At 40.2% G+C, this 26,210-nt stretch overlaps 1 long non-coding RNA gene across 2 annotated transcripts in view; it reads left to right on the plus strand.

Annotated features, from left to right (window-relative positions):
- Positions 1-19,381, plus strand: part of LOC147339861 (uncharacterized) — an 82,859-nt gene extending 63,478 nt beyond the window's left edge. Inside the window, exon 3 of one of the 2 annotated variants that reach the window (XR_015158832.1) lies at positions 19,213-19,381. This is a non-coding gene — a long non-coding RNA (uncharacterized LOC147339861). Of the gene's footprint in view, positions 1-14,915; positions 15,769-19,212 lie in introns of those variants that run through there. The other variant, XR_015158831.1, reaches the window with a different exon arrangement.
- Positions 19,382-26,210: the final 6,829 nt, after the last annotated feature.

Below are 26,210 nucleotides of genomic sequence, written 5' to 3' on the forward strand. Positions count from 1 at the left end.
AGGGCACAACCTTTAAAAGAATGACAGAGCCCGAGAACATGACATAAACTGATTAAAAACCAACTAGGTGCAAGATGGTGGATAAGTTGACTTCCAGTCGACTTTGAGCCTCAGTATAAGTTTGTTGTAACACATCAGCATGGTCAATTACATACCCACAGGCACCATGAGAGTTCCAAGGCCCACCAGAAAGAAAAAAAGTGAGCAGTGGCCCAATTCCTGGAAATCCCCACCCTTCCCCAAAATAGCTGGAATATTCCTCATACTCATTCAGTTCAGTTCAATTCAGTGACTCTTTGCGACCCCATGGACTGCAGCATACCAGCCTTCCCTGTCCATCACATTAGACTATGAAATTCAGTTCAGTTCAGTTCAGTCACTCCGACGTGTCCAACTCGTTGTGACCCCATGGACTGCAGAACACCAGGCCTTCCTGTCCATCACCAACTCCTGGAGCTTACTCAAACTCATGTCCATCGGGTTTGGTGATGCCATCCAACCATCTCATCCTATGTTGTCCCCTCTCCTCCCACCTTCAGTTTTTCCCAGCATCAGGGTCTTTTCCAATGAGTCAGTTCTTTGCATCTAGTGGCCAAAGTATTGGAGGTTCAGCATCAGTCCTTCCAATGAATATTCAGGACTGATTTCCTTTAGGATGGACTGGTTGGCTCTCCTTGCTGTCCAAGGGACTCTCACAGTCTTCTCCAACACCACAGTTCAAAAGCCTCAGTTCTTTGGCACTCAGCTTTCTTTATAGTCCGACTCTCACATCCATACATGATTACTAGAAAAACCATAGCTTTGACTAGATGGACGTGTGTTGGCAAAGTAATCTCTCTGCTTTTTAATATTCTATCTAATTTGGTCATAGCTTTTCTTCCAAAGAACAAGCGTTTTTTAATTTCATGGCTGCAGTCACCATCTGCAGTGATTTTGGAGCCCAGGAAAATAAAATCTCTCAACTGTTTCCATTGTTTCCCCATCTATTTGCCATGAAGTGATGGCACTGGATGTCATGATCTTAGTTTTCTGAATGTTGAGCTTTAAGCCAACTTTTTCTACTACTATATAGCTTTAAGCCAACTTTTCTACTACTGCTTGTTCTACCATTATATCTACTACTGTGGGCAGGAATCCCTCAGAAGAAATGGAGTAGCCATCATGGTCAACAAAAGAGTCCAAAATGCAGTACTTGGATGCAATCTCAAAAACGACAGAATGATCTCTGTTCGTTTCCAAGGCAAACCATTCAATATCACAGTAATCCAAGCCTGTGCCCCAACCAGTAACACTTAAGAAGCTGAAGTTGAGCAGTTCTATGAAGACCTACAAGACCTTTAAGAACTAACACCAATAAAAGATGTCCTTTTCATTATATGGGACTGGAATGCCAAAGTAGGAAGTCAAGAAACACCTGGAATAACAGGCAAATTTGGCCTTGGAATACGGAATGAAGCAGGGCAAAGTCTAATAGAGTTTTGCCAAGAAAATGCACTGGTCATTACAAACACCCTCTTCCAACAACACAAGAGAAGACTCTGTACATGGACATCACCAGATGGTGAATACCAAAACCAGACTAATTATATTCTTTGCAGCCAAAGATGAAGAAGCTCTATACAGTCAGCAAAAACAAGACCAGGAGCTGACTGTGGCTCAGACCATGAACTCCTTATTGCCAAATTCAGACTTAAATTGAAGAAAGTAGGGAAAACGACTAGACCATTCAGGTATGACTTAAATCAAATCCCTTATGATTATACAGTGGAAGTGAGAAATAGATTTAAGGGCCTAGATCTGATAGATAGAGTGCCTGATGAACTGTAGAATGAGGTTCGTGACATTGTACAGGAGACAGGGATCAAGACCATCCCCATGGAAAAGAAATGCAAAAAAGCAAAATGGCTATCTGGGGAGGCCTTACAAATAGCTGTGAAAAGAAGAGAAGGTAAAAGCAAAGGAGAAAACGAAAGATATAAACATCTGAATGCAGAGTTCCAAAGAATAGCAAGAAGAGATAAGAAAGCCTTCTTCAGCATTCAATGCAAAGAAATAGAGGAAAACAACAGAATGGGAAAGACTAGGGATCTCTTCAAGAAAATCAGAGATACGAAAGGAACATTTCATGAAAAGATGGGCTCGATAAAGGACATAAATGGATGGACGTAACAGAAGCAGAAGATATTAAGAAGAGATGGCAAGAGTACACAGAAGAACTATACAAAGAAGATCTTCACGACCCAGATAATCACGATGGTGTGATCACTGACCTAGAGCCAGTCATCCTGGAATGTGAAGTCAAGTGGGCCTTAGAAAGCATCACTATGAACAAAGCTAGTGGAGGTGATAGAATTCCAGTTGAGCTATTCCAAATCCTGAAAGATGATGCTGTGAAAGTGCTGCACTCAATATGCCAGCAAATTTGGAAAACTCAGCAGTAGCCACAGGATTGGAAAAGGTCAGTTTTCATTCCAATCCGAAAGAAAGGCAATGCCAAAGAATGCTCAAACTACCACACAATTGCACTCATCTCACACGCTAGTAAAGTAATGCTCAAAATTCACCAAGCCAGGCTTCAGCAATATGTGAACTGTGAACTTCCTGATGTTAAAGCTGGCTTTAGAAAAGGCAGAGGAACCAGAGATCAAATTTCCAACATCTGCTGGATCATGGAAAAAGGAAGAGAGTTCCAGAAAAGCATCTATTTCTGCTTTATTGACTATGCCAAAGCCTTTGACTGTGTGGATCACAATAAACTGTGGAACATTCTTCAAGAGATGGGAATACCAGACCACCTGAACTGCCTCTTGAGAAATTTGTATGCAGGTCAGGAAGCAACAGTTAGAACTGGACATGGAACAACAGACTGGTTCCAAATAGGAAAAGGAGTACGTCAAGGCTGTATATTGTCACCCTGTTTGTTTAACTTATATGCAAAGTATATCATGAGAAACGCTGAACTAGAAGAAGCCCAAGCTGGAATCAAGATTGCCGGGAGAGATATCGATAACCTCAGATATGCAGGTGACACCACCCTTATGGCAGAAAGGGAAGAGGAACTAAAAAAGCCTCTTGATGAAAGTGAAAGTGGAGACTGAAAAAATTGGCTTAAAGCTCAACATTCAGAAAACGAAGATCATGGCATCCGATCCCATCACTTCATGGGAAATAGATGTGGAAACAGTGTCAGACTTCATTTTTCTGGGCTCCAAAATCACTACAGATGGTGACTGCAGCCATGAAATTAAAAGACCCTTACTCCTTGGAAGGAAAGTTGTGACCAACCTAGATAGCATATTCAAAAGCAGAGACATTACTTTGCCAACAAAGGTTCGTCTAGTCAAGGCTATGGTTTTTCCTGTGGTCATGTATGGATGTGAGAGTTGGACTGTGAAGAAGGCTGAGCGCCAAAGAATTGATGCTTTTGAACTATGGTGTTGGAGAAGACTCTTGAGAGTCTCTTGGACTGCAAGGAGATCCAACCAGTCCATTCTGAAGGAGATCAGCCCTGGGATTTCTTTGGAAGGAATGATGCTAAAGCTGAAACTCCAGTACTTTGGCCACCTCATGCGAAGAGTTGACTCATTGGAAAAGACTCTGATGCTGGGAGGGATTGGGGGCAAAGGAGAAGGGGACGCCAGAGGATGAGATGCCCGGATGGCATCACTGACTCGATGGACGTGAGTCTGGGTGAACTTCGGGAATTGGTGATGGACAGGGAGGCCTGGCATGCTGCCATTCATGGGGTCGCAAAGAGTCGGACATGACTGAGCAACTAATATGATCTGATCTGAGCTGAGCTTTAAGCCAACTCTTTCACTCTCGTCTTTCACTTTCATCAAGTGGCTCTTTAGTTCTTCTTCACTTTCTGCTATAATGGTGGTGTCATCCGCATATCTGAGGTTTTTGATATTTCTCCTGGCAATCTTGATTCCACCTTGCATTTCATCCAGCACAGCATTTCACATGATGTACTCTGCATAGAAGTTGAGTAAGCAGGGTGACAGTATATAGCCTTGATGTACTCCTTTCACGATTTGGAACCAGTCTGTTTTTCCATGTCCAGTTTTAACTGTTGCTTCTTGACCTACATACAGATTTCTCAGGAGGCAGATAAGGCGGTCTGGTAGTCCCATCTCTTTAAGAATTTTCCACAGTTTTTTGTGATCCACACAGTCAAAAGATTTGGTGTAGTCAATAAAGCATAAGTAGATGTTTTTCTGGAACTCTCTTGCTTTTTCTCTGATCCAACAGATGTTGACAACTTGATCTCTGGTTCCTCTGCCTTTTCGAAATCCAGCTTGAACATCTGAAAATTGTTGTATTCTGTACATCATATACTGTTGAAACCTGGCTTGGAGGATTTTGAGCATACTTTTCTAGCGTGTGAGATGAATGCAATGGTGCAGTACTTTGAACATTCTTTGGCATTGCGTTTCTTGGGGATTAGAATGAAAACTGACCTTTTCCAGTCCTGTGGCCACTGCAGAGTTCTCCAAATTTGCTGACATATTGAGTGCAGCACTTTGACAGCATCATGTTTTAGGACTTAAAGTAGCTATTGTCAATGAAAAAAAAGATGTACAACTTGAGAGTTGTGAGTTAAGTTTTATCTGGGGCAAACTGAGAACTGAAGCCCAGGAGGCAGCATCTCAGATAGCTCTCAGAGACTGCTCCAAAGGGGCAGTGGGGAAAAGTCAATATATAAGGTTTTGGTGAAGGGAGTTCTGTGCCATGAAGCACTCATTTTACAAAAGTTTTCTGTGAGTCATGAGGATCTGAGGTCACCATGAAGGGATTTAGTGCTTCTCTAGATATGAGGAGATGCAAGGGTTGAGATCATAAAATCTGTTCCTAAAAACATCCAACTATCTGAAGACCTGTCGCACCAGATTCCCTAGAGCACAGAGTGCCTCACTCCACCCTGAACTCCCTCAGGGATTGTTGAAGGTCAACAGGTATAGCAGCATGGGGTTCAGTCTCTGCAGATGCAGATGGCAAATGCCTTTGTTGTTCAGTCATTCTCAGTGTTCTTGGTAAGTGCCAATTTGTAGTTGACACAGCCCCTTGTGGTCATGAATCCAACCATACTTTGGGGGGCATTTCATGACCAGTTTGTCCCATGTTGCTGGGAAGGCTCATTCCCAGTTCTGAAGAAGCTTTTTGTTGATAAGACACTCAATGTGCTATTACTGGACGAGGTTTTAATAGTCAAAGATCTCTGGACACCTGTCTTCTAGTTATGGTCCAGGAAAGTATTCCCTATCATTGCATCTTTTCATACCTAGAGGTACACTATTACAATCATTTATCATTCATCGAGCTACACATTTGATCAACTGCTTCAAGTCTAGTCATTTTCATTGGAGGCTGTCATACACTTGATAATATAAGAAATAATAATCTTGTGAAATAAGCAAAATACAAATGGCATAGTGAGTAACATTAGTGGAATTAAAAGTAAATATTTTAGCCATGAGCCTCCCACACCAAACCGGGTTTTTTTTTTTTTTTTCCGTAAAAATCATCAAGACTAGGGAATGGGTCACTTAAGGCAGAAATATGTTTTTTTAATGTGGTTCATCAAATGTGTTACATTAAAGTATTTGTCAAGTATGAAAATATAGCATTCACTTTGAATTATAGCACAAGTATCTTCCCCAAATGCTGTAAGGTGTCAAGGGCCTTGCAGTTGTGTAGCACTGCCTTTCTCATCATAGAGATCTCAGAATTCAATAGGCTCATAGCCAGGTTACTAGTATTTAAAGCTTATGAAAGTTCTTAAGGCTTCCATATGGTCAATTACATCCTCCAACCCCATTGAAGGGGCACACACACAACACACAAGCTGCTAAATGGTCATGCCAGTAGAATACAGATCTTTGACCCACTGGGATCATACCAATGGTAGATTGGTTGGGGTTACCTCTAATTTGTTAACATGTATGACCTTAAATTCATGGGAATCCCAGGCTACACCTTTGTATCCATTCCTGTAGATGTCAGGCCATAAATTAGTGCCACAAATCCACTGAGTTCCATACCAATCACTCTCTCTAAGAGTAATAATAGGCACAGTTCATAAAGCACCCAGCCTTGTATCATAATTACCAGGTTGATCATTTTTAGTATGATTTAACCATTTCCATTAACCATGTAGATCCACCCTATAATTATGAGAGTTTTCCATGCAATAGATGAGAGGTTAAATTTTTCTATTGAGACTTAGCTTGTCACTCTGCTTGAGTTTGAATGACCCTAAGAGAAAACTTAAATCTATGGACAGCATCAGAGCAGGTATTATTAATTGGCCATGTGAGAGGATCTCATCTAGTAATATCATGAATAGATAGAACAAGACTGAACACTCATCTAAAATAAATTCCCTAGGGGGTATCCAATCAGCCCTAGGGAACAGAAATCCACCAAGGTAACCCAGAAGTACTAGGCACAGGTATTTGGCCACAATCCAACAACTGGATTGAGTTTTAAACTAGCATAGAATCGTGTCCATGATAGAAAACATGTGATTGATAGTCTTAGTTCCAAGAAATCAAGAAAACATTACAAATGATTGTAAAAGTCAGATCAGCATCTTGGGCAAGCAGTCTACTTGTGATGTTGCTTTCTTCTCATCCTCATGTATTATAATTTCCTCTGTTTGAGCTTTGTTTTAAGGTGAGTTTGAGGTCAGCAGGCCCCTCTGTAGACCAGCCCAGCTTAGGGGCCTTTGGAAGTGGGAGTTAACCCAAGAGTCAATTTCCCTTCAGTTTCACTGTGCATGAGCTAGTGAAGAGTACCTGATAGAAAGGTCCTTCCAGGTTGGAGACAGTTCCTTAAAATATGTCTTCTTCTTGATTGCACATCATGTGTGAGGCCTCTGAGCTTCATCCAAAAGACAGATTATTGAGATAAGCTTCAGAAACAACCCTAGAGTGTCCTTTAATAATTCAATTAAATTTTACATTAATATACCCTAACAGCAAAGAAATATACAGGAAATGAGTCTTAGTAGATACAGACCTCCATTAACAAGCTGAAATTTAACATTCATTGAAACATCTTTTTCTCCCTAAAATCACTGTCATTTTTACCAAATATAACCGAACTAAAAACAGTTTATAATACTGGTCTGGTCTCAGTAAACTTGGCCTGATGACTTATGTAACCATAATTGATCATAGATTTTTTGCTTTGCTGAGACTTTAATAGAGTCTCAGACTGAACTTTTATCTGATAAAGTTACTAGAAACTAAGAGCTCCCAATCTCTGGAGGGTTCAGATATAGAGAAAAGATAAATGTTTCAATTTCTTCCTAAAATATATTTTTACCAAATTACTGTCATAATTAGTGTGAGAGGAAGGTTGTTTTTTTTTCTTACACCTGGAAAACACAGATTCAAATTAGTAATTTTTCAGATAGAAACCATAAAAGTTATAAGCATACTCACCAGTTCATTCAGTCTTTTGTTAACCTTTGTGAAGTCTTGAGGTTTTCTATTAGAATCCTTATGCAGTTCAGAAACTGGTATTTATCCAAAAGTCCTTTCTATAAATCTTCTTGAAGAGGCGAAACTTGATTAGTCCTATAACAATATTTTGAGATAGTAACTAGAATTATGACTGATAACATTTAACCCAAACATATCAGAATTTTAAGAACTCCATACAGTTTCTAGGCTAACTATATTAATAACATTTACCATGACCAACCTAGACAGCATATTAAAAAGCCCAAAGGATGGATGCTTTTGAACTGTGGTGTTGGAGAGGACTCTTGAGTGTCCCTTGGACAGCCAGGAGATCCAACTAGTCCATCCTAAGGAAATCAGTCCTGAATATTCATGGAAGGACTGATGCTGAAGGTGAAGCTCCAATGCTTTGGCCACCTCATGCAAAGAACTGACTCATTGGAAAGGACCCTGATACTGGGAAAGATTGAAGGCGGGAGAAAGGGTTGGCAGAGGATGAGACGGTTGGATGTCATCACCGACTCAATGGACGTGAGTTTGAGTAAATTCTGGGAGTTGGTGATGGACAGGGAGGCCTGGCATGCTGCAGTCCATGGGGTCGCAAAGATTCGGACACGACTGAGTGACTGAACTGAACTGAACATTTACCATACAATATATCCCAAAACTTATTACTCACTTGACAATACTTCCCGTCTAATTCTGGATACAAAATGAACCTAATTAGTGTAATATCTCTCTTTGGGATGTTTCAGGGGCCCTATGAAGCATTCCAATGTTAGGTAGAAATCTTCTTTATTACTACGATTTAGGAAGTTTTGTCAACAAATATCAAAAAGGATTAGAACACTTAATCAGATAGGCTCATAGGTCATTGTGAAACAATGGCTATTTACTTAGCCAAAATAAAAATAAAGGATTTCAGAGCAGACCTTTTAAGAGATAAAGAGACTTAAATCTTTTATCAAAGGCAGTTCAGTATCTGAAGAGAAGGTGTCCTCTTAACAGAGACAGAAGCTAAATTCAAGTTTTTGCACCAGCTTACTTTACTTAAAAGAAGGAAATGGCAACCTACTCCAGTACTCTTGCCTGGAAAATCCCATGGACAGAGGAGCCTGGTAGGCTACAGTCCATGGGATTGCAAAGAGTTGGACACGACTGAGCTACTTTACTTTACTTAGAAGGTAAACTTAATTAAATTTATTTTAAACTTAGTCGTAACCATATACAAAACTCTTTCCTCACGGTTCACTTTTCACAAACCTCATCACTTTCTGTACCCATTACTGTTATTCCATCCTAAAAAGCCACCTATAAGTCAGGCTTACTTCCTTTTCCCTTCACAAAATGCAATTCCATTCCTCATACCTTCTTTACCAAAAACACAGTCCCTAGTCCCCTTAAGCTACCAAGAACTGACTTTTCTATTAGCATTTTATGGATTGGTGAGCATAAATACCAGTGATAATTTCTGAAACCTTTGTTTTCGTAGAACATTTAGGATGGCACAAAACATCATTCATTTTTAATCTCAAATCTCTATAGTTTCTCTGTAAGAGGAAATTAGTGTTCAGTAGTAAATGTTTCAAAATCTTATGTTATTTGGAAAATGACTTAGCTAGGTAATAGACTTCCAACACTTAGTTTAGCACAAACAACCCTTAGAGGTTCAGATCAGTCGCTCAGTCGTGTCCGACTCTTTGCAACCCCATGAATCACAGCATGCTAGGCCTCCCTGTCCATCACCAACTCCTGGAGTTCACCCAGACTCACGTCCATCGAGTCAGTGATGCCATCCAGCCATCTCATCCTCTGTCGTCCCCTTCTCTCCTGCCCACAATCCCTCCCAGCATCAGAGTCTTTTCCAATGAGTCAACTCTTCGCATGAGGTGGCCAAAGTACTGGAGTTTCAGCTTTAGCATCATTCCTTCCAAAGAAATCCCAGGGCTGATCTCCTTCAGAATGGACTGGTTGGATCTCCTTGCAGTCCAAGGGACTCTCAAGAGTCTTCTCCAACACCATAGTTCAAAAGCATCAATACTTTGGCACTCAGCCTTCACAGTCCAACTCTCACATCCATACATGACCACAGGAAAAACCATAGCCTTGACTAAACGAGCCTTTGTTGGCAAAGTAATGTCTCTGCTTTTGAATATGCTATCTAGGTTGGTCATAACTTTCCTTGCAAGGAGTAAGCATCTTTTAATTTCATGGCTACAGTCACCATCTGCAGTGATTTTGGAGCCCAGAAAAATAAAGTCTGACACTGTTTCCCCATCTATTTCCCATGAAGTGATGGGACCGGATGCCATGATCTTCGTTTTCTGAATGTTGAGCTTTAAGCCAATTTTTTCAGTCTCCACTTTCACTTTCATCAAGAGGCTTTTTAGTTCCTCTTCACTTTCTGCCATAAGGGTGGTGTCATCTGCCTATCTGAGGTTATTGACATTTCTCCTGGCAATTTTGATTCCAGCTTGTGCTTCTTCGAGTCCAGGATTTCTCATGATATACTCTGCATATAAGTTAAATAAGCAGGGTGACAATATACAACCTTGACGTACTCCTTTTCCTATTTGGAACCAGTCTGTTGTTCCATGTCCAGATCTAACTGTTGCTTCCTGACCTGCATACAAATTTCTCAAGAGGCAGTTCAGGTGGTCTGGTATTCTCATCTCTTGAAGAATGTTCCACAGTTTATTGTGATCCACACAGTCAAAGGCTTTGGCATAGTCAATAAAGCAGAAATAGACGCTTTTCTGGAACTCTCTTCCTTTTTCCATGATCCAGTGGATGTTGGCAATTTGATCTCTGGTTCCTCTTCCTTTTCTAAAACCAGCTTGAACATCAGGAAGTTCACAGTTCACATATTGCTGAAGTCTGGCTTGGAGAATTTTGAACATTACTTTACTAGCGTGTGAGATGAGTGCAATTGTGTGGTAGTTTGAGCATTCTTTGGCATTGCCTTTCTTTGGGATTGGAATGAAAACTGACCTTTTCCAGTCCTGTGGCCACCGCTGAGTTTTCCAAATTTGCTGGCATATTGAGTGTAGCACTTTCACAGCATCATCTTTCAGGATTTGGAATAGCTCAACTGGAATTCTATCACCTCCACTAGCTTTGTTCGTAGTGATGCTTTCTAAGGCCCACTTGACTTCACATTCCAGGATGACTGGCTCTAGGTCAGTGATCACACCATCATGATTATCTCGGTCATGAAGATCTTTTATGTACAGTTCTTCTGTGTATTCTTGCCATCTCTCCTTAATATCTTCTGCTTCTGCTACGTCCATCCATTTATGTCCTTTATCGAGCCCATCTTTGCATGAAATGTTCCTTTCTTATCTCTGATTTTCTTGAAGAGATCTCTAGTCTTTCCCATTCTGTTGTTTTCCTCTATTTCTTTGCATAGATTGCTGAAGAAGGCTTTCTTATTTCTTCTTGGTATTCTTTGGAACTCTGCATTCAGATGTTTATATCTTTCCTTTTCTCCTTTGCTTTTCACTTCTCTTCTTTTCACGGCTATTTGTAAGGCCTCCCAGACAGCCATTTTGCTTGTTTGCATTTCTTTTCCATGGGGATGGTCTTGATCCCTGTCTCCTGTACGATGTCAGGAACCTCATTCCACAGTTCATCAGGCACTCTGTCTATCAGATCTAGGCCCTTAAATGTATTTCTCACTTCCACTGTATAATCATAAAGGATTTGATTTAAGTCATACCTGAATGGTCTAGTGGTTTTCTCTACTTTCTTCAACATAAGTCTGAATTTGGCAGTAAAGAGTCCATGGTCTGAGCCACAGTCAGCTCCTGGTCTTGTTTTTGCTGACTGTATAGAGCTTCTCCATCTTTGGCTGCAAAGAATATAGTCAATCTGATTTTGGTGTTGACCATCTGGTGGTGTCCATATATAGAGTCTTCTCTTGTGTTGTTGGAAGAGGGTGTTTGTAATGACCAGTGCATTTTCTTGGCAAAACTCTATTAGACTTTGCCCTGCTTCATTCCGTATTCCAAGGCCAAATTTGCCTGTTATTCCAGGTGTTTCTTGACTTCCTACTTTGGCATTCCAGTCCCGAATAATGAAAAGGACATCTTTTATTGGTGTTAATTCTTAAAGGTCTTGTAGGTCTTCATAGAACTGCTCAACTTCAGCTTCTTCAGTGTTACTGGTTGGGGCACAGGCTTGGATTACTGTGATATTGAATGGTTTGCCTTGGAAATGAACAGAGATCATTCTGTCATTTTTGAGATTGCATCCAAGTACTGCGTTTTGGACTCTTTTGTTGACCATGATGGCTACTCCATTTCTTCTGAGGGATTCCTGCCCGCAATAGTAGATGTAATGGTTATCTGAGTTAAATTCACCCATTCCAGTCCATTTCAGTTCGCTGATTCCTAGAATGTCAATATTCACTCTTGCCACCTCTTCTTTGACCACTTCCAATTTGCCTTGATTCATGGACCTGACATTCCAGGTTCCTATGCAATATTGCTCTTTACAGCATTGGACCTTGCTTCTATCACCAGTCACATCCACAGCTGGGTATTCTTTTTGCTTTGGCTCCATCCCTTCATTCTTTCTGGAGTTATTTCTCCACTGATCTCCAGTAGCATATTGGGCTCCTACTGACCTGGGGAGTTTCTCTTTCGGTATCCTATCATTTTACCTTTTCATACTGTTCATGGGGTTCTCAAGGCAAGAATACTGAAGTGGTTTTCCATTCCCTTCTCCAGTGGACCACATTCTGTGAGATCTCTCCACCATGACCTGCCCATCTTGGGTTGCCCCACGGGCATGACTTAGTTTCATTGAGTTAGACAAGGCTGTGGTCCTAGTGTGATTAGATTTACTAGTTTTCTGTGAGTATGGCTTCAGTTTGTCTGCCCTCTGATGCCCTCTTGCAACACCTACCATCTTACTTGGGTTTCTCTTACCTTGGGCGTGGGGTATCTCTTCACGGCTGCTCCAGCAAAGCACAGCCATTGCTCCTTACCTTGGATGAGGGGTAGCTCCTCACCGCCACCCTTCCTGACCTTCAACATGGCATAGCTCCTCTAGGCCCTCCTGCGCCCGCGCAGCCACAGCTCCTTGGACATTGGGTTGGCTACCCCAATCTGGAGAGACTATTTTAGACAGACATTACTAAAGCATCATTATTCTTAACAGATTTTATGTAAAGGCTCATATCTCATTTACGTTTGTTTAGAAGTTTCTTCACTCGAGGTAATTTCCTTGCTGACAAACTTGTAACAGATATAATATTAAACTTATATTAAAACTAAGTACAATGATCACAGAGGACAGTGACCTCAGCCATGAAATTAAAAGAGGCTTGCTACTTGGCAGAAAAGCTAGGACCAACCAAGACAGCATATTAAAAAGCAGAGATATTCCTTTGCCACCAAAGGTCCATCCAGTCATAGCTATGGTTTTTCCAATAGTCATGTACCGATGTGAGAGTTGGACTATAAAGAAAGCTGAAGGCCAAATCATTGAAAAAATCACAGTCCAAAGTCACAGGGTTTGGACTATGGTCTTGGAGAAGACTCTTGAGAGTCCCTTGGATAGCAAAGGGATCCAACCAGTGCACCCTAAAGGATATCAGTCCTGAATATTCATTGGAGGAAGTGATGCTGACACTGACACTCCAATACTTTGGCCACCTGATGCAAAGAATGGACTAACTGGAAAAGACTGTGATGCTGGGAAGGACTAAAGGTTGGAGGAGGAAAGAGACGACAGAAAATGAGATGGTTAGATAGCACCATTGATTCGAAGGGCATGAGTATGAGTAAGCTCTGAGAGTGGATGATAGACGGAGAAACCTGAAGTGCTGCAGTCCACGGGGTTACAAAATAGTTGGACATGGCTGAGAGTGTCCTCTGAGAAGACGGAAACCTAACCTCATGATTTCAAATGATAAACACACAGAAAACTGTTAAGTATAGAAACCCCAGGAATAAACCCTGCCTCAGAACGTTCACTCCTCAAGGTCTGTTTTTGCATACAACAATGTTGGCCTTGTTTCTCTCATAAGACCTCCAAAAATTGGGGTGTTGGCTTTCTATATCGCCACTGTGCCTGTACACATACGGACAAGGGAATGCTTACTCCTACTTAGTGAGGGTGAGGCATGACAAGGGCAAGTCTGGGTCAAGTGTCTGCAGATCTTTTCACGAAAGTGGATGAAGGGTCATTCTTCGAAATACTACATTTAAAAGAAATCTACAATAAATTGAAATAGTAAATGGAAACTGTATTGCGTGCAGTGCCTTCTGGTTATGCAAATGAATGCTGAGTCCCTGCCACAGCTCCCATGAAACCAGCTTCCCGTCCCTTGTTCCCAGGCCCCTGACTCCATGTTTTCTCCTCCTCGACACTGTGCGTCTGATTTCTTTTGAATAAGGATTTTCTTGACGGCTAAAGATAATGATATATGGGTGCTGCATTTGACACAGAGAACATTCACTCTACTGTCGAGTGAAATAGAGTCCTGAACCCACTCAGTCGTGCTCAGACTATTTGCGACCCCTGTGGACTGTAGCCCTCCAGGCACCTCTGTCTGTGGAATTCTCCAGGCAAGAATACTGCAGTGGGTAGCGATTCCCTTCTCCGGGAGATGCTTCCCCAGGAGCGAACCTGGCTCTCCCACTTTGTAAACGGACTCTTTACTGTCTAGGCCTTGAGGGGGACGCTAATCCCTGTTTAAGGAAAAAAACCAACAACAAACGGGGATTTGCTGTATGGCTCAGGAAACTCAAACAGGGGCTCTGTATCAACCTAGAGGGGTGGGATGGGGAGGGAGATGGGAGGGAGGTTCAAAACGGAGGGGATATATGTATAGCTATGGCTGATTCATGTTGAGGTTTGACAGAAAACAGCAAAATTCTGTAAAGCAATTATCCTTCAATAAAAAATAAACTAATTTTTTTAAGTGGGCAAAAGACAGCATGTGGGAAATATTACTTAACAGAAAATTCAAGACATACTATCCAAAATGAATGTTTATTAAAAATTGGGCTGAGGGAAGACTTTACAAGTTTAAAACAGTGAAAAACTCAAAGATATTTTCATAAGGAAAATGTCTCCTGGGCTTAACTGTATAAAATGTAAATGGTTGAATAGCTAAAAGTATCATAATCAGCTGAAAAGGTAAACAATGAAGCAAGGACATGTTTTCAGAAATGAAACAGGTTAATAGTTTTAATAAAGAGTTCATATAAATCCCTGAGAAAAATATTAGTACAAAGATAATTCAGAAGGAAGGAAGCTGAATCAATCCAAATCAAAGAAAAAAGAAATGAAATAGCTGGCTTCTGTCACATGAACCATTAAAAGAAAATCCCATGAAGATCACTGGTGGAAATATAAATTGGTATCTTATTATCTGGACATTCTGTCACAATCTCTCCGGAGTTTTTAAAATGTTCATTCCTTTTGAAACAGTAACTCCACTTCTGGGAATCAAGCCTGAAGACAGAATCAAAACTGCCAGGCCAAGATTTATGAAAGAAGTTGCTCCGGAAATTATTTTTTATGATAAGAGTTTTGAGAGAGACAGAATATTAAATGATGGTGGAAAAATTTTAGAAATGTATGTTATATCCATAAGACAACATTCTGACTCATTAAAATTGTATTTTAGAAGTTGTTATTGAAATAAAGAAATGATGTATGTTATGTTAACTTTTAAAAAAGAAGTATGCCATATTTCATAAACTGTATACTAAATTGCATACATGGTAGCATCTCAACTAAATCAATAGTATTTGCCTTTGAGCAATGGAATTATAAGGTGTTTTTCCACCCTTCTTCAGAATACTTTCCTGTACTTTCTTAACTTTCCACATTGAACACAGGTTTTCAGGAAAAAAAATCTGAGTAGTTCTTCAATAAATGTTGTGAAAACTGGACATTGACATGCCAAAGAATGAAACTCTACCCATATCTTATACCACTTACAAACATTAACTTGAAATGGATTAAAGACTTAAATATAAGGCTTGAAACTGTTGCAGAAACCAGTACTCGAGAAACCAAGCACCACACTCAGAGAGTTGGAGAACTCAGATTTGTTATGCCGGCGGGCCCAGAGGAGTTAACACCCTGAACAAAGGGATTACAGAGTTTTTATAGACAGACTGTAGTGGGCAACACTAGCTGTTAATAGGCTGGTTTAAACTAAGGGGTTTTGGTCTCAGGAATAGCAGTCAAGATGGGGAGGGGGATGCCTGGCCTGGACAGTCATGATTAAGCAGGTTTGCAGGGGCTGAGCAATTGCAAAGAGCAAGACAAGGATGAGCAGAATAAACTCTAGTTCCTAGTATTTCAAGTCCCCACTTTCTGAGACTATGTGACCTACATGATCTAGACTTTGCAAGGGGCAAGCCAAGTTACAGAAGCAGAAGGAGAAGGCAGTTATGTAAAAGTTTAACTTTTCCTCTTCAAAACCATAAAACTCCTAGAAGAAAACAGGGGAAAATCTCCTTGACATGGGTCTTGGTAATAACTTTTTGGATATCATATAAGAAATGAATCGCCAGTCCAGGTTTGATGCAGGATACAGGAAGCTTGGGGCTGGTGCACTGGGATGACCCAGAGGGATGGTATGGGGAGGGAGGTGGGAGGGAGGTCCAGGATGGCAAACATGTGTACACCCGTGGCAGATGCATGTTGATGTATGGCAAAACCAATACAATATTGTAAAGTAAAAAAAAAAAAAAAATACAAATTTGATACATCCAAACAAAGGAATACTATTCAACAATAAAGGAGTGAGCTACTGAAAAAAAAAACAACACTAAAAGCATAAGCAACAAAAGCAAAAAGAAACATCGAATAAACAAATTTTTAAAAATACATCAAACTACAAAGCTTCTCTACAGCAGAGGAAACAATCAACAATAGGAAAAGGCAACCTATGGAACTGAGAGAACATTTGCAAACCATATATCTGATAAGGGGTTAATATCCAAAATATGTAAAGACCTCATGCAATTCAATAGCATAAAACCAAAATAATTTAATTTTAAAATGGGCCAAGGCCCTGAATAGACATTTTCCAAAAGAGTATATACATATGGCCTCTCAGGTACATGAAAAGTATGTACTAAACATCATGGAAATGCAAATCAAAACCACAATGTGGTATCATCTCACACAGGATGGTTATTATCAAAAAGACATGAGAAAACAGTGTTGGGAATGATGTAGAGAGAATGTAACCTTTGTGCACAGTTGGTAGAGATATAAATTGGTTCAGTCACTATAGAAAACAATATGCAGGTTCCTCAAAAAAATTAAAAATAAAACTACCCTATGAGATCAAACCAGTCAATCCTAAAGGAAATCAGTCCTGAATATTCATTGGAAGGACTGATGCTGAAGCTGAAACTCCAATACTTTGGCCACCTGATGCAAAGAACTGACTCACTGGAAAAGACCCTGATGCTGGGAAAGATCGAAGGCAGGAGGAGAAGGGGACGACAGAGGATGAGATGGTTGGATAGCCTCACTGACTCAATGGACATGAGTTTGAGCAAGCTTCAGGAATTGGTGATGGACAGGGGAGCCTGGCGTGCTGCAGTCCATGGGGTCACAAAGAGTTGGACACAACTGAGTGACTGAACTGAATGATCCAGCAATCCCACTTCTGAATTTATATATCTAAAGGAAATTAAATCACTATCTTGAAGATATATGTTCACCCCCATGTTCACTGCAGCATTGTAATTCACAACAAACAGAGATGGAAATAACCTAAGTGTCCATCAACAGATAAATGGAGACAGAAGATGTGGTATACACAATGGTGCTAAGTCACTTCAGTCGTGTCCGACTCTGGGACCCCATAGATGGCAGCCCACTAGGCTCCTCTGTCCTTGGATTCTCCAGGCAAGAACACTGCAGTGGGTTGCCATTTCCTTCTCCAATGCATGAAAGTGAAAAGTGAAAGTGAAGTCACTCAATCTTGTCTGAATCTTAGCGACCCTATGGACTGCAGCCCACCAGGCTCCTCCATCCATGGAATTTTCCAGGCAAGAGTACTGGAGTGGGGTGCCATTGCCTTCTCCAGGTATACACAATCAGATCAGATCAGTCGCTCAATCGTGTCCGACTCTTTGCGACCCCATGAGTCACAGCACGCCAGGCCTCCCTGTCCATCACTAACTCCCGGAGTTCACCCAGACTCATGTCCATCGAGTCAGTGATGCCATCCAGCCATCTCATCCTCTGGCGTCCCCTTCTCCTCCTGCCCCCAATCCCTCCCAGCATCAGAGTCTTTTCCAATGAGTCAACTCTTCGCATGAGGTGGCCAAAGTACTGGAGTTTCAGCTTTAGCATCATTCCTTCCAAAGAAATCCCAGGGCTGATCTCCTTCAGAATGGACTGGTTGGATCTCCTTGCAGTCCAAGGGACTCTCAAGAGTCTTCTCCAACACCACAGTTCAAAAGCATCAATTCTTCGGCGCTCAGCCTTCTTCACAGTTCAACTCTCACATCCATATATGACCACAGGAACTAGCCATAAAAGAGTAGGAAATCCTGCCATTTGTGACAACCTTGACAGCACTACGCTAAGTGAAATAAGTCAGATAAAGACAAGTACTGTGTGATCTTACATGTAGAATCTAACAAAAAGGCTGACTGCAGAGAAACAGAGAGTAGAATGGTGGTTGCCAGGAGCTTTTAGGAGAGGGGTGGCAGGAGGAGAAATAGGGAGACATACAGCATGCTGACTGTAGTTAACAATACTATATTCTATACTAGAAAGTTGCTAGAAGAGTAAGTCTTAAATGTTTCTCACCACAAACAAACATACACACACAAAAGTTAACTATGAGAGGTGATAGGTGTTTTTTATCTAACCTTACTGTGGTAATCATTTTACAATATCTACATGTACAAAATCACATTGTACACCTTAATCCAGGGTCCCCAATCCCCAGCATCTAATGCCTGAAGTATGAGGTAGAACTGATGTAATAATAATAGAAATAAAGTGCACAATAAATGTATGTGTTTGAATCATCCTGAAACCATCTCCCCACCCCCACTCTGGTCCATGGAAATTTTTTTTTCCATGAAACCAGTCCCTGGTGCCAAAAAGGTTGGGGACTGCTGCCCTAAACACATACAAGGTTACAGGTCAATTATAGCTCAATAAAACTGAGGTGTGTGGGGGGGAGAAAGATGCAAAATGCAATAAAACAAGCTTTAGATTATTAAAGAGATTTTTCAGAAAAGCAAAGATTCTGAGTAGAAACAAATCATTCTCATTCTGTGAAATCCTTTCTTCTAGCCCTGTTTTATTAATTAGGATTCTTGGTGCACAAACTGCCACTGGCAACCTGGAGCAAAAGTTAATTAGTTGCAAGGTTTTTTGAGACTAAAATGCTTGGGAAAGTCTGTTTAGCACCAGAGTGCTGTGATAAATGACCTTTCACTAGTCTTCATAGTCTTATATCACTTAGGATTCAAACACTTGGGAGAGGGCGTCCCATGGTCTAGCCTAGGTCACCTGCCCACATCAGGGTGAGGGAGCAGGCCCAATAACTTCCACCAGAGGCAATACCACATTTCTCCAAGACAGGGCATCGTTGGAGAAAGGTGAGCCCTCACAGTAGTTACGGTGCGATTAGCAAGAGGGATTAAATCCTATTGACCCAAAATGTGAGGTCAATATTCTGTCTCTTCAGTTGGTAACTTTGCCTTTTTTTTTTTTTTTTAATTTTTGGCCACAGTCTGCAGTATTTAAGACCTGAGTTACCCAAACAGGAATTGAACCAAAGCCTCCCTGCATTGGAAGGCAGAGTCTTAACGACTGGACCACCGGGTAAGTCCTGATAACTTTGCTTCTGAAGTATCTGCTCCATCATTCCTCTCTTATTTATCTCCCTGAAATGAAGCCTCTCTCCTTCCATTCCCCACTTTCTCACTCAAGTCACCAATGGAGCTAGCTATCAGAAACCCGTTCCCATGGATGGTAACCAGGCCTTATCTTTCTAGATAATCTGAGTTCCCCTAAAAGTAAAACCTGAGGCAAGAATTCGAGTGTAAGTGGTTTGTTTGCAAGGAGATCCCAGGAAATATAGGTAAAGGAGTGAAGAAGTGAGAAGGCAAGGGAAGAAAGTCAACACAGAGTGTGTTATTAAACAAGTCAGTGTGGTGTGCAACCAGAACTGAATCCTGTTCCAGGGAACTCTGGGAAGTGGTGTAAAATCTGAATCTCAGAGTTACATTGCTCAAGGGGCAAGGTAGCTGAAATAGTTGTACACCAGCTTCCAGCAACCATCAGCTGATGGCTATTTGAGGGGAAGTGGTATGCCTTAATTCCCTGGCATTTCCAGCCCTCCAAGTCGATGGACAGAGCAGGTTCTAGAAACCAGAGAAAGACCAGAATCAAAGAGATGCTGGTTCTGGCAGTTGGAAACCTGGCTGCATACACTGGTAAGAGCTGAGGAAATGCAGGCTTGGCACCGACAGCATTTATTAGACATTTCTTTTTTTTTTAATTTTATTTTATTTTTAAACTTTACAATATTGTATTAGTTTTGCCAAATATCGAAATGAATCGCCACAGGTATACCTGTGTTCCCCATCCTGAACCCTCCTCCCTCCTCCCTCCCCATAGCCTCCCTCTGGGTCCTCCCAGTGCACCAGCCCCAAGCATCCAGTATCGTGCATCGAACCTGGACTGGCAACTCGTTTCATACATGACATTATACATGTTTCAATGCCATTCTCCCAAATCTCCCCAACCTCTCCCTCTCCCTCTCCCACAGAGTCCATAAGACTGATCTATACATCAGTGTCTCTTTTGCTGTCTCGTACACAGGGTTATTGTTACCATCTTTCTAAATTCCATATATATGCATTAGTATACTGTATTGGTGTTTTTCTTTCTGGCTTAGTTCACTCTGTATAATAGGTTCCAGTTTCACCCATCTCATTAGAACTGATTCAAATGTACTCTTTTTAATGGCTGAGTAATACTGCATTGTATATATGTACCACAGCTTTCTTATCCATTCATCTGCTGATGGACATCTAGGTTGCTTCCATGTCCTGGCTATTATAAACAGTGCTGCGATGAACATTGGGGTACACGTGTCTCTTTCCCTTCTGGTTTCCTCAGTGTGTATGCCCAGCAGTGGGATTGCTGGATCATAAGGCAGTCCTGTTTCCAGTTTTTTAAGGAATCTCCACACTGTTCTCCATAGTGGCTGTACTAGTTTGCATTCCCACCAACAGTGTAAGAGAGTTCCCTTTTCTCCACACCCTCTCCAGCATTTATTGCTTGTAGACTTTTGGATCGCAGCCATTCTGAATGGCGTGAAATGGTACCTCATAGTGGTTTTGATTTGCATTTCTCTGATAATGAGTGATGTTGAGCATCTTTTCATGTGTTTGTTAGCCATCTGTATGTCTTCTTTGGAGAAATGTCTATTTAGTTCTTTGGCCCAGTTTTTGATTGGGTCGTTTATTTTTCTGGAGTTGAGCTGTAGGAGTTGCTTGTATATTTTTGAGATTAGTTGTTTGTCAGTTGCTTCACTTGTTATTATTTTCTCCCATTCTGAAGGCTGCCTTTTCACCTTGCTAATAGTTTCCTTTGTTGTACAAAAGCTTTTAAGTTTAATTAGGTCCCATTTGTTTATTTTTGCTTTTATTTCCAATATTCTGGGAAGTGGATCATAGAGGATCATGCTGTGATGTATGTCGGAGACTGTTTTGCCTATGTTCTCCTCTAGGAGTTTTATAGTTTCTGGTCTTATGTTGAGATCTTTAATCCATTTTGAATTTATTTTTGTGTATGGTGTAAGAAAGTGGTCTAGGTTCATTATTTTACAAGTGGTTGACCAGTTTTCCCAGCACCACTTGTTAAAGAGATTATCTTTAATCCATTGTATATTCTTGCCTCCTTTGTCAAAGATAAGGTGTCCATATGTGCATGGATTTATCTCTGGGCTTTCTATTTTGTTCCATTGATCAATATTTCTGTCTTTGTGCCAGTACCATACTGTCTTGATAACTGTGGCTTTGTAATAGAGCCTGAAGTCAGGTAGGTAGATTCCTCCAGTTCCATTCTTCTTTCTCAAGATAGCTTTGGCTATTCGAGGTTTTTTGTATTTCCATACAAATTGTGAAATTATTTGTTCTAGCTCTGTGAAGAATACTGTTGGTAGCTTGATAGGGATTGCATTGAATCTATAAATTGCTTTGGGTAGTATACTCATTTTCACTATATTGATTCTTCCACTCCATGAACATGGTATATTTCTCCATCTATTAGTGTCCTCGTTGATTTCTTTCACCAGTGTTTATAGTTTTCTATGTATAGGTCTTTAGTTTCTTTAGGTACATATATTCCTAAGTATTTTATTCTTTCCGTTGCAATGGTGTATGGAATTGTTTCCTTAATTTCTCTTTCAGTTTTCTCATTATTAGTGTATAGGAATGCAAGCGATTTCTGTGTGTTGATTTTATATCCTGCAACTTTACTATAATCATTGATTAGTTCTAGGAATTTTCTGGTGGAGTCTTTAGGGTTTTCTATGTAGAGGATCATGTCATCTGCAAACAGTGAGAGTTTTACTTCTTCTTTTCCAATTTGGATTCCTTTTATTTCTTTTTCTGCTCTGATTGCTGTGGCCAAAACTTCCAAAACTATGTTGAATAGTAATGGTGAATGTGGGCACCCTTGTCTTGTTCCTGACTTTAGAGGAAATGCTTTAACTCTTTCACCATTGAGGATAATGTTTGCTGTGTGTTTGTCATATATGGCTTTTATTATGTTGAGGTATGTTCCTTCTATTCCTGCTTTCTGGAGAGTTCTTATCATAAATGGATGTTGAATTTTGTCAAAGGCTTTCTCTGCATCTATTGAGATAATCATATGGTTTTTATTTTTCAGTTTGTTAATGTGGTGTATTACATTGATTGGTTTGCGGATATTGAAGAATCCTTGCATCCCTGGGATAAAGCCCACTTGGTCATGGTGTATGATCTTTTTAATGTGTTGTTGGATTCTGATTGCTAGAATTTTGTTAAGGATTTTTGCATCTATGTTCATCAGTGATATTGGCCTGTAGTTTTCTTTTTTTGTGGGATCTTTGCCTGGTTTTGATATTAGGGTGATGGTGGCCTCATAGAATGAGTTTGGAAGTTTACCTTCCTCTGCAATTTTCTGGAAGAGTTTGAGCAGGATAGGTGTTAGCTCTTCTCTCAATTTTTGGTAGAATTCAGCTGTGAAGCCGTCTGGACCTGGGCTTTTGTTTGCTGGAAGATTTTTGATTACAGTTTCAATTTCCGTGCTTGTGATGGGTCTGTTAAGATTTTCTATTTCTTCCTGGTCCAGTTTTGGAAAGTTGTACTTTTCTAAGAATTTGTCCATTTCTTCCACGTTTTCCATTTTATTGGCATATAATTGTTGATAGTAGTCTCTTATGATCCTTTGTATTTCTGTGTTGTCTCTTGTGATCTCTCCATTTTCATTTCTAATTTTATTGATTTGATTTTTCTCCCTTTGTTTCTTGATGAGTCTGGCTAATGGTTTTTCAATTTTATTTGTCCTTTCAAAGAACCAGCTTTTGGCTTTGTTGATTTTTGCTACGGTCTCTTTTGTTTCTTTTGCATTTATTTCTGCCCTAATTTTTAAGATTTCTTTCCTTCTACTAACCCTGGGGTTCTTCATTTCTTCCTTTTCTAGTTGCTTTAGGTGTAGGGTTAGGTTATTTATTTGACTTTTTTCTTGTTTCTTGAGGTATGCCTGTATTGCTATGAACTTTCCCCTTAGGACTGCTTTTAAAGTGTCCCACAGGTTTTGGGTTGTTGTGTTTTCATTTTCATTAGTTTCTATGCAAATTTTAATTTCTTTTTAGATTTCTTCTGTGATTTGTTGGTTATTCAGCCACATGTTGTTCAGCCTCCATATGTTGGAATTTTTAATACTTTTTCTCCTGTAATTGAGATCTAATCTTACTGCATTGTGGTCAGAAAAGATGCTTGGAACGATTTCTATTTTTTTGAATTTACCAAGGCTAGATTTATGGCCCAGGATGTGATCTATCCTGGAGAAGGTTCCATGTGCGCTTGAGGAAAAGGTGAAATTCATTGTTTTGGGATGAAATGTCCTATAGCTATCAATTAGGTCTAACTGGTCTATTGTATCATTTAACGTTTGTGTTTCCTTGTTAATTTTCTGTTTAGTTAATCTATCCATAGGTGTGAGTGGAGTCTTAAAGTCTCCCACTATTATTGTGTTATTGTTTATTTCTCCTTTCATACTTGTTAGCATTTGTCTTACATATTGTGGCACTCCCGTGTTGAGTGCATATATATTTATAATTGTTATATCTTCTTCTTGGATTGATCCTTTGATCATTATGTAGTGACCATCTTTGTCTCTTTTCACAGCCTTTGTTTTAACGTCTATTTTATCTGATATAAGTATTGCTACTCCTGCTTTCTTTTGGTCCCTATTTGCATGGAAAATCTTTTTCCAGCCCTTCACTTTCAGTCTGTATGTGTCCCCTGTTTTGAGGTGGGTCTCTTGTAGACAACATATGTAGGGGTCTTGTTTTTGTATCCATTCAGCCAGTCTTTGTCTTTTGGTTGGGGCATTCAACCCATTTACGTTTAAGGTAATTACTGATAAGTATGATCCCATTGCCATTTACTTTATTGTTTTGGGTTGGAGTTTATACACCATTTTTGTGTTTCCTGTCTAGAGAATATCCTTTAGTTATTTGTTGTAGAGCTGGTTTGGTGGTGCTGAATTCTCTCAACTTTTGCTTGTCTGAGAAGCTTTTGATTTCTTCTTCATATTTGAGTGAGATCCTTGCTGGGTACAATAATCTGGGCTGTAGGTTATTTTCTTTCATCGCTTTAAGTATGTCTTACCATTCCCTCCTGGCTTGAAGAGTTTCTGTTGAAAGATCAGCTGTTATCCTTATGGGAATTCCCTTGTGTGTTATTTGTTGTTTTTCCCTTGCTGCTTTTAATATTTGTTCTTTGTGTTTGATCTTTGTTAATTTGATTAATATGTGTCTTGGGGTGTTTCGCCTTGGGTTTATCCTGTTTGGGACTCTCTGGGTTTCTTGAACTTGGGTGATTATTTCCTTCCCCATTTTAGGGAAGTTTTCAACTATTATCTCCTCAAGTATTTTCTCATGGTCTTTCTTTTTGTCTTCTTCTTCTGGGACCCCGATGATTTGAATGTTGTAGCCTTTAATATTGTCCTGGAGGTCTCTGAGATTGTCCTCATTTCTTTTAATTCGTTTTTCTTTTATCCTCTCTGATTCATTTATTTCTACCATTCTATCTTCTAATTCACTAATCCTATCTTCTGCCTCTGATATTCTACTATTTGTTGCCTCCAGAGTGTTTTTAATTTCATTTATTGCATTATTCATTTTATATTGACTCTCTTTTATTTCTTCTAGGTGCTTGTTAAACGTTTCTTGCATCTTCTCAGTCCTTGTCTCCAGGCTATTTATCTGTGATTCCATTTTGATTTCAAGATTTTGGATCAATTTCACTATCATTATTTGGAATTCTTTATCAGGTAGATTCCCTCTCTCTTCCTCTTATGTTTGGTTTGGTGGGCATTTATCCTGTTCCTTTATCTGCTGGGTATTCCTCTGTCTCTTCATCTTGTTTAAATTGCTGAGTTTGGGGTGTCCTTTCTGTATTCTGGCAGTTAGTGGAGTTCTCTTTATTGTGGCATTTCCTCGCTCTGTGTGGGTTTGTACAGGTGGCTTGTCAAGGTTTCTTGGTTAGGGAAGCTTATGTTGGTGTTCTGGTGGGTGGAGCTATATTTCTTCTCTCTGGAGTGCAATGAAATGCCCAGTAATGAGTTATGGGATGTCTATGGTTTTGGGGTGACTTTGGGCTGCCTGTATCTTGGAGCTCAGGGCTGTGTTCCTTGCTGCTGGAGAATTTGCTTGGTATGTCTTGCCCTGAAACTTGTTTCACCCAGAGAGGTTTACAGCGTTATATGGAGAAGAGAAGAGTGAGGAGGGTGTTAGAGGTGACCCGAATGAGATGAGGTGGAATCAATAGAGGAGAGAGTGGGCTATTCAGTAATCTCTTCCTTATGTGCACTCCACAACTGGACTGCTCAGAGTTGTTCACAGAGTTATACAGAGAAGAGAAGAAGGAGGAAGGTGGCAGAGGTGGCCAGGAGGACAAATGGGGGGAATCAAAATGAGGGAGACAGATCCAGCCAGTAATCAGTTCCCTAAGTGTTCTCCACCGTCTGGAACACACAGAAATTCACAGAGTTGGGTAGAGTAGAGAGGGGTTAGGGAGGAGACACAGGCGACCTGGTGGAGAAAAAGGAGAGTCCAAAGGGAGAGAGAGCAGTCAAGCCAGTAATGTCGCTCCCTAGTGAAAAATGGGTACTGAATATTGTGTTCTTAAAGGTACAAAATTGGGAAGAAATACATAAAAGCAAAAATTAAAAATCTAGAGTAGAGTTTGGAATTTCAAAAATACGCTGTTAAAGAAAAGAAGAAAGAAAAGAAAGAGAGAAAAAACAAACAAACAAAAACAAAGAAGGTCGTGAAAATTATAAAGAAAATATAGGTACAAAATTGATAACTAATACCAAAGAGCAAAAATTAAAAATCTAGAGTAGAGTTTGGAATTTCAAAAATACAATGTTAAAAAAAGAAGAAGAAAAAGAAAAAGAGAGGAAAAAAAAACAAACAAGAACAAACAAAGTCACATAAATTATAAA

This window comes from Bos grunniens, chromosome X (genome assembly GCF_055505025.1).
Source record: "Bos grunniens cultivar Pamir isolate PY7600 chromosome X, Bosgru_T2T1.0, whole genome shotgun sequence".
In the NCBI taxonomy this organism is placed as follows: Eukaryota; Metazoa; Chordata; class Mammalia; order Artiodactyla; family Bovidae; genus Bos; species Bos grunniens.